Source organism: Arachis ipaensis, chromosome B4 (assembly GCF_059453495.1).
Source record: "Arachis ipaensis isolate K30076 ecotype BB chromosome B4, ASM5945349v1, whole genome shotgun sequence".
NCBI lineage: Eukaryota > Viridiplantae > Streptophyta > Magnoliopsida > Fabales > Fabaceae > Arachis > Arachis ipaensis.
In genome coordinates this window covers 82,551,187-82,559,835 of record NC_142439.1, presented here as the reverse complement: position 1 = coordinate 82,559,835, position 8,649 = coordinate 82,551,187, and the positions used below count along the sequence as shown (strand labels likewise).

General features: G+C 39.1%; 1 non-coding gene across 1 annotated transcript; it reads right to left on the bottom strand.

Moving 5' to 3' along the window:
• Positions 1-1,793: 1,793 nt before the first annotated feature.
• LOC148568145 (small nucleolar RNA R71) lies at positions 1,794-1,901 on the bottom strand. The gene has a single exon (XR_015882756.1). It is a non-coding gene; the product is annotated as a small nucleolar RNA R71 (small nucleolar RNA).
• Between the last annotated feature and the right edge of the window lie 6,748 nt (positions 1,902-8,649).

The following is an 8,649-nucleotide window of genomic DNA, read 5'->3' as shown; positions in this document are numbered from 1 at the left end:
GTGTTCTTCATGATCTTCAAGTTGTTCTTGGCCAGTCTTCTTGTTTGATCTTCATATTTTCTTGTTTTGTGTCTTTTCTTGTTTTTCATATACATTCTTGCATTCATAGTGTCTATACATGAAAAATTTCTAAGTTTGGTGTCTTGCATGTTTTCTTTTCTTGAAAATTTTTCAAAAATAAGTTTTTGATGTTCATCATGATCTTCATAGTGTTATTGGTGTTCATCTTGACATTCATAGCATTCTTGCATGCCTTCATTGTTTTGATCCAAAATTTTCATGCATTGCATCATTTTCATGTTTTTCTCTCTCATCATTAAAAATTCAAAAATCAAAAAAATATCTTCCCCTTTTTCTCTCTTAAAATTTCGAAAATTAGATTTGACTTTTTCAAAAAATTTTAAAATTTAGTTGTTTCTTATGAGTCAAATCAAATTTTCAATTTAAAAATCTTATCTTTTTCAAAAATCAAATCTTTTTCATTTTTCTTATTTATTTTCGAAAATTTTTAAAATATTTTTCAAAAATCTTTTTCTTATCCTTACTTCATAATTTTCGAAAATATCATCAACAATTAATGTTTTGATTCAAAAATTTCAAGTTTGTTACTTGCTTGTTAAGAAAGATTCAAACTTTAAGTTATAGAATCATATCTTGTGATTTCTTGTGAGTCAAGTCATTAATTTTGATTTTAAAGTTCAAATCTTTTTCAAAACTAATTTCAATCATATCTTCTTAATCATATCTTTTTAAAACATATCTTTTTCAAAAAAATTTGATTTTAAAATATCTTTTTTAACTTCCTATCTTCTTATCTTTTCAAAATTGATTTTCAAATTTGTTTCAACTAACTAACTAACTTTTTGTTTATTTCTTATCTTTTTCAAAACTACCTAACTAACTCTCTCTCTCTAATTTTCGAAAATCTCTTCCCTCTTTTACAAAAATTCTTTTTAATTAATTAATTGTTTAATTTTTAATTTTAATTTGATTTCATTCCTAATTTTCGAAAATCACTAACTCTTTTTCAAAAATTATTTTCGAAAACTTCTCCCTCTCATCTTTTTCTATTTATTTATTTATTTACTAACATCTCTTCCTCACTCACCAAAAATCCGAACCCCCTCTCTCTCTCTGAGTTCAGATTTTCTCTTCTTCTTTTCTTCTACTCTTCTTTTCTTCTACTCACACAGGGGAATCTCTATACCTGGGAAAAAAGGATCCCTATTATTATTATTTTTCTATTCCCTCTCTTTCATATGAGCAGGAGCAAGGACAAGAACATTCTTGTTGAAGCAGATCCAGAACCTGAAAGGACTCTGAAGAGGAAACTAAGAGAAGCTAAATTACAACAATCCAGCAAGCACCTTTTAGAAATTTTCGAACATGAAGAGGAGATGGCAGCCGAAAATAATAATAATGCAAGAAGGATGCTTGGTGACTTCACTGTACCTAATTCCAATTTACATGGAAGAAGCATCTCCATTCCTGCCATTGGAGCTAACAACTTTGAGCTGAAACCTCAATTAGTTTCTCTGATGCAACAGAACTGCAAGTTTCATGGACTTCCATCTGAAGATCCTTTTCAGTTCTTAACTGAATTCTTGTAGATATGTGATACTGTAAAGACTAATGGAGTAGATCCTGAAGTCTACAGGCTCATGCTTTTCCCTTTTGCTGTGAGAGACAGAGCTAGAATATGGTTGGACTCTCAACATAAGGATAGCCTGAACTCTTGGGATAAGCTGGTCAAGGCTTTCTTAGCCAAGTTCTTTCCTCCTCAAAAGCTGAGTAAGCTTAGAGTGGATGTTCAAACCTTCAGACAGAAAGAAGGTGAATCCCTCTATGAAGCTTGGGAGAGATACAAGGAACTGACCAAAAAGTGTCCTTCTGACATGCTTTCAGAATGGACCATCCTAGATATATTCTATGATGGTCTGTCTGAATTAGCTAAGATGTCATTGGATACTTCTACAGGTGGATCCATTCACCTAAAGAAAACGCTTGCAGAAGCTCAAGAACTCATTGACATGGTTGCTAATAACCAGTTCATGTACACTTCTGAAAGGAATCCTGTGAATAATGGGACGCCTCAGAAGAAGGGAATTCTTGAAATTGATACTCTGAACGCCATATTGGCTCAGAACAAAATATTGACTCAGCAAGTCAATATGATTTCTCAGAGTCTGAATGGAATGCAAGCTGCACCCAACAGTACTCAAGAGGCATCTTCTGAAGAAGAAGCTTATGATCCTGAGAACCCTGCAATAGCAGAGGTAAATTATATGGGTGAACCTTACGGAAACACCTATAACCCCTCATGGAGAAATCACCCAAATCTCTCATGGAAGGATCAACAAAAGCCTCAAGAAGGCTTTAATAATGGTGGAAGAAACAGGTTTAGCAATAGCAAGCCGTATCCATCATCCACTCAGCAACAGATAGAGAATTCTGAGCAGAATCCATCTAGCTTAGCAAATTTAGTCTCTGATCTATCTAAGGCCACTGTGAGTTTCATGAATGAAACAAGGTCCTCCATTAGAAATTTGGAAGCACAAGTGGGCCAGCTGAGTAAAAGGATTACTGAAATCCCTCCTAGTACTCTCCCAAGCAATACAGAAGAAAATCCAAAAGGAGAGTGCAAGGCCATTGATATAACCATCATGGCCGAATCCAAGGAGGAAGGGGAGGACGTGAATCCCAAGGAGGAAGACCTCTTAGGACATCCAGTGATCACTAAGGAGTTCCCCTCTGAGGAACCAAAGGAATCTAAGACTCATCTAGAGACCATAGAGATTCCATTGAACCTCCTTATGCCCTTCATGAGCTCTGATGAGTATTCTTCTTCTGAAGAGAATGAGGATGTTACTGAAGAGCAAGTTACCAAGTTCCTTGGTGCAATCATGAAGCTGAATGCCAATTTATTTGGTAATGAGACTTGGGGAGATGAACCTCCCCTGTTCACCAATGAACTAAATGCATTGGATCAACTGAGACTGCCTCAGAAGAAACAGGATCCTGGAAAGTTCCTAATACCTTGTACCATAGGCACCATGACCTTTGAGAAGGCTCTATGTGATCTTGGGTCAGGAATAAACCTCATGCCACTCTCTGTAATGGAGAAACTGGGAATCTTTGAGGTACAAGCTGCTAAAATCTCATTAGAGATGGCAAACAATTCCAGAAAACAGGCTTATGGACAAGTAGAGGACATAGTAGTAAAGGTTGAAGGCCTTTACATCCCTGCTGATTTCATAATCCTAGATACTGGGAAGGATGAGGATGAATCCATCATCCTTGGAAGACCCTTCCTAGCCACAGCAAGAGCTGTGATTGATGTTAACAGAGGTGAACTAGTCCTTCAATTGAATGAGGACTCCCTTGAGTTTAAAACTCAAGGACATTCTTCTGTAAACATGGAAAAGAAGCACAGTAAGCTTCTCTCAAAACAGAGTCAACCAGAGCCTCCACAGTCAAACTCTAAGTTTGCTGTTGGGAGGCCACAACCAAACTCTAAGTTTGGTGTTGAACTCCTATATCCAAACTCTAAGTTTGGTGTTGGGGAGTCTCAACAATGCTCTGAACATCTGTGAGGCTCCATGAGAGCCCACTGTCAAGCTATTGACATTAAAGAAGCGCTTGTTGGGAGGCAACCCAATTTTTATTTATCTAATTTTATTTTTATTTTTATTTTTCTTTCATGTTTTATTAGGTTCATGATCATGTGGAGTCACAAAATAAATAGAAAAATCAAAAACAGAATCAAAAATAGCAGAAGAAAAATCACACCCTGGAGGAGGATCTTACTAGCGTTTAAACGCCAGTAGGGAGCATCTGGCTGGCGTTCAACGCCAGAACAGAGCATGGATCTGGCAATGAACACCAGAAACAAGCAGCATCCTGGCGTTCAGACGCCAGAAATGCACACTGAGGAAGAGCTGGCGCTGAACGCCAGAAACAAGCATCTGGCTGGCGTTCAACGCCAGAAATATGCTGCATCTGGGCGCTGAACGCCCAGAACAAGCATCAATTCGGCGTTTAAACGCCAGAATTGCATGCAAAGGCATTTTACATGCCTAATTGGTGCAGGGATGCAATTCCTTGACACCTCAGGATCTGTGGACCCCACAGGATCAACTCAGCATCTGTGGACCCCACAAGACCCCCACCTACCACCACTCATTCTCTTCCCTCTTCTCAATGTTCTTCCTCTCTTCCCAATAAACACTCTTTCCCAAAACTCTTCACCAATCACCTCAATCTCTCTTCCCTATCACCACTTCACCACTCACATCCATCCACTCTTCCCCAAAAACCTACCTCATAAACTCCACCTACCTTCAAAATTCAAACCAATCTCCCACCCAAACCCACCCTATATGGCCGAACCTTAACCCCCCCTCCCCTCCCTATATAAAGCCCTTCCTTCTTCCTCATTTTCACACAACACAACCCTCTCTTCCCCTTCTTGGCCAAATACACCTCTCCCTCCTCTCCTCCATATTTTCTTCTTCTTCTTCATCTATTCTTTCTTCTCTTGCTCGAGGGCGAGCAATATTCTAAGTTTGGTGTGGTAAAAGTATAATCTTTTTGTTTTTCCATTACCATTGATGGCACCCAAGACCGGAGAATCCTCTAGAAAAGGAAAAGGGAAGACAAAAGCTTCCACCTCCGAGTCATGGGAGATGGAAAGATTCATCTCCAAAGCCCATCAAGACCACTTCTATGATGTTGTGGCCAAGAAGAAGGTGATCCCCGAGGTCCCTTTCAAGCTCAAGAGAAATGAGTATCTGGAGATCCGACATGAAATCCAAAGAAGAGGTTGGGAAGTTCTAACAAACCCCATTCAACAAGTCGGCATCCTAATGGTTCAAGAGTTCTATGCCAATGCATGGATCACTAGGAACCATGATCAAAGTAAGAACCCGAACCCAAAGAATTATCTCACCATGGTTCGGGGGAAATACTTAGATTTTAGTCCGGAAAATGTGAGGTTGGCGTTTGACTTGCCTATGATGCAAGGAGATGCACGCCCCTACACTAGAAGGGTCAACTTTGATAAAAGGTTGGACCAAGTCCTCATGGACATATGTGTGGAAGGAGCTCAATGGAAGATTGACTCAAAAGGCAAACGGGTTCAACTTAGAAGACTGGACCTTAAGCCTGTGGCTAGAGGATGGTTGGAGTTTATCCAACGCTCCATCATCCCCACTAGCAACCGATCTGAAGTTACTGTGGATCGGGCCATCATGATCCATAGCATCATGATTGGAGAAGAGGTGGAGGTTCATGAGATTATACCTTAAGAACTCTACAAGGTGGCTGACAAGTCCTCCACTATGGCAAGGTTAGCTTTTCCTCACCTCATTTGCCATCTATGCAATTCGGCTGGGATTGACATAGAAGGAGACATTCCTATTGAGGAAGAGAAGCCCATCACTAAGAAAAGGATGGAGCAAACAAGAGAGCCCATTCATGGAGCTCAAGAAACACGTGAGGAAGCTCATCATCAAGAAATCCCCGAGATACCTCAAGGGATGCACTTTCCTCCACAGAATTTTTGGGAGCAAATCAACACCTCCCTAGGAGGACTAAGTTCCAACATGGGACAACTAAGGGTGGAACATCAAGAGCACTCCATCATCCTTCATGAAATTAGAGAAGATCAAAAAGCAATGAGGGGAGCAACAAAGACAAGGAAGAGACATAGAAGAGCTCAAGGACATCATTGGTTCCTCAAGGAGGAAACGCTACCATCACTAAGGTGGACTCATTCCTTGTTCTTACATTCTCTATTTTTCGTTTTCTCTATGCTAAGTGTTTATCTGTGTTTCTGTCTTTATTACATGATCATTAGTGTCTAAGTGTCTATGCCTTAAAGTAGTGAATATGAATCCATCACCTCTCTTAAATAAAAAATTTTTTAATTCAAAAGAACAAGAAGTACATGAGTTTTGAATTTATCCTTGAACTTAGTTTAATTATATTGATGTGGTGACAATACTTTTTGTTTTCTGAATGAATGCTTGAACAGTGCATATGTCTTTTGAAGTTGTTGTTTAAGAATGTTAAATATGTTGGCTCTTGAAAGAATGATGACAAGGAGACATGTTATTTGATAATCTGAAAAATCATAAAAATGATTTTTGAAGTAAGAAAAAGCAGTGAATACAAAGCTTGCAGAAAAAAAATGGTGAAAAAAAATAGAAAAAAAAAAGAAAAAGCAAGCAGAAAAAGCCAAAAGCTCTTAAAACCAAGAGGCAAGAGCAAAAAGTCAATAGCCCTTAAAACCAAAAGGCAAGGGTAATAAAAAGGATCCCAAGGCTTTGAGCATCAGTGGATAGGAGGGCCTAAAGGAATAAAATCTTGGCCTAAGCGGCTAAACCAAGCTGTCCCTAACCATGTGCTTGTGGCGTGAAGGTGTCAAGTGAAAACTTGAGACTGAGCGGTTAAAGTAAAGGTCCAAAGCAAAAGAAGAGTGTGCTTAAGAACCCTGGACACCTCTAATTGGGGACTTTAGCAATGCTGAGTCACAATCTGAAAAGGTTCACCCAATTATGTGTCTGTGGCATTTATGTATCCGGTGGTAATACTGGAAAACAAAATGCTTAGGGCCACGGCCAAGACTCATAAAGTAGCTGTGTTCAAGAATCAACATACTGAACTAGGAGAATCAATAACACTATCTGAACTCTGAGTTCCTATAGATGCCAATCATTCTGAACCTCAATGGATAAAGTGAGATGCCAAAACTATTCAAGAGGCAAAAAGCTACAAGTCCCGCTCATCTGATTGGAGCTATGTTTCATTGATAGTTTGGAATTTATAGTATATTCTCTTCTTTTTATCCTATTTGATTTTCAGTTGCTTGGGGACAAGCAACAATTTAAGTTTGGTGTTGTGATGAGCGGATAATTTATACGCTTTTTGGCATTATTTTTAGTATGTTTTTAGTAGAATCTAGTTACTTTTAGGGATATTTTCATTAGTTTTTATGTTAAATTCACATTTTTCGACTTTACTATGAGTTTGTGTGTTTTTCTGTGATTTCAGGTATTTTCTGGCTGAAATTGAGGGACTTGAGCAAAAATCAAATTCAGAGGTAGAAGAAGGACTGCTGATGCTGTTGGATTCTGACCTCCCTGCACTCAAAGTTGATTTTCTGGAGCTACAGAACTCAAAATGGCGCGCTTCGAATTGCGTTGGAAAGTAGACATCCAGGACTTTCCAGAAATATATAATAATCCATACTTTGGCCGAGTTTAGATGACACAAAAGGGCGTTGAACGCCAGTTCTACGCTGTAGTCTGGAGTTAAACGCCAGAAACACGTCACAAGCCAGAGTTGAACGCCAGAAACACGCTACAAACTGGCGTTCAACTCCAAGAATGACCTCTCCACGTGTAAACTTCAAGCTCAGCCCAAGCACATACCAAGTGGGCCCTGGAATTGGATTTATGCATCAATTACTTACTTCTATAAACCCTAGTAACTAGTTTAGTATAAATAGGACTTTTTACTATTGTATTTGACATCTTTGGATCATCTAATGATTTTTTAGTTCATCTTTGGATCATATTGATCATGTTTGGGGGCTGGCCATTCGGCCATGCCTGGACCATTATCACTTATGTATTTTCAAACGGTAGAGTTTCTGCACTCCATAGATTAAGGTGTGGAGCTCTGCTGTTTCTCATGATTTAATGCAAAGTACTACTGTTTTTCTATTCAATTCAACTTGTTCCGCTTCTAAGATATCCATTCGTTCCCATGAACATGATGAATGTGATGATTATGTGACGCTCATCATCATTCTCACTCATGAACGCGTGCCTGACAAACACTTCCGTTCTACATGCAAACAAGCTAGAATGAATATCTCTTAGATATCTAATACAGGGGACCGAGTCCGAGATATTAGAATCTTCGTGGTATAAGTTAGAACCCATGGATGGCCATTCCTGAGATCCGGAAAGTCTAAACTTTATCTGTGGTATTCTGAGTAGGATCTGGGAAGGGATGGCTGTGACGAACTTCAAACTCGCGAGTGCTGAGCGTAGTGACAGACGCAAAAGGATAGTAAATCCTATTCCAGTATGATCGAGAACCTCCAGATGATTAGCCATGCCGTGACAGAGCATTTGGACCATTTTCACAGAGAGGATGGGATGTAGCCATTGACAACGGTGATGCCCTTACATAAAGCTTGCCATGGAAAGGAGTAAGACTGATTGGATGAAGACAGCGGGAAAGCAGAGGTTCAAAGGAACGAAAGCATCTCTATACGCTTATCTGAAATTCTCACTAATGATATACATAAGTATCTTTATCTTTATTTTCTGTTATTTATTGTTATTTTCGAAAACTCCATAACCATTTGATATCCACCTGACTGAGATTTACAAGGTGACCATAGCTTGCTTCATACCAACAATCTCCGTGGGATCGACCCTTACTCACGTAAGGTTTTATTACTTGGACGACCCAGTGCACTTGCTGGTTAGTTGTGCGAAGTTGTGAAGTTATGTTTGGACCATGGTATTGTGCACCAGTTTGTTGGCGCCATTGCCAGGGAGAGAATGAACAACAAATTTTACAACCTGAGTAACAATTTCGCATTATCAGTGCTTCCTCCTTATTGACTTGCTC